This window comes from Oryzias melastigma, linkage group LG1, assembly GCF_002922805.2.
Source record: "Oryzias melastigma strain HK-1 linkage group LG1, ASM292280v2, whole genome shotgun sequence".
In the NCBI taxonomy this organism is placed as follows: Eukaryota; Metazoa; Chordata; class Actinopteri; order Beloniformes; family Adrianichthyidae; genus Oryzias; species Oryzias melastigma.
In genome coordinates, this window is record NC_050512.1 from 29740318 (window position 1) to 29740562 (window position 245).

Here is a 245-nt window from a genome sequence, read left to right on the forward strand (position 1 = left end):
ATATTTCAGCTACATGCTAGCTGTTTTGGGTAATTTAAGCTTTTTTTCAATTTTTTAGGCAAATTTGGAGCTTTATATTACATGTTTTGGCTAATTTACACATTTTTATTGTGGCTAACTTAGCATTTGCATAATATTTCAACCACATGGTGTTTTGGCTAATTTTGGAATTTTTATCATTTTTTAGGCTGCTTCGGGGTTTAACCATAGACTGTTTTAGCTGTTTTGGCTAAATTAGACATTTT

General features: G+C 30.2%; 1 protein-coding gene across 1 annotated transcript in view; it reads left to right on the plus strand.

Annotated features, from left to right (window-relative positions):
* traf5 (Tnf receptor-associated factor 5) overlaps positions 1-245 on the plus strand; it is a 12606-nt gene that overhangs the window by 2651 nt on the left and 9710 nt on the right. The gene's annotated exons all lie outside the window — the stretch shown is intronic.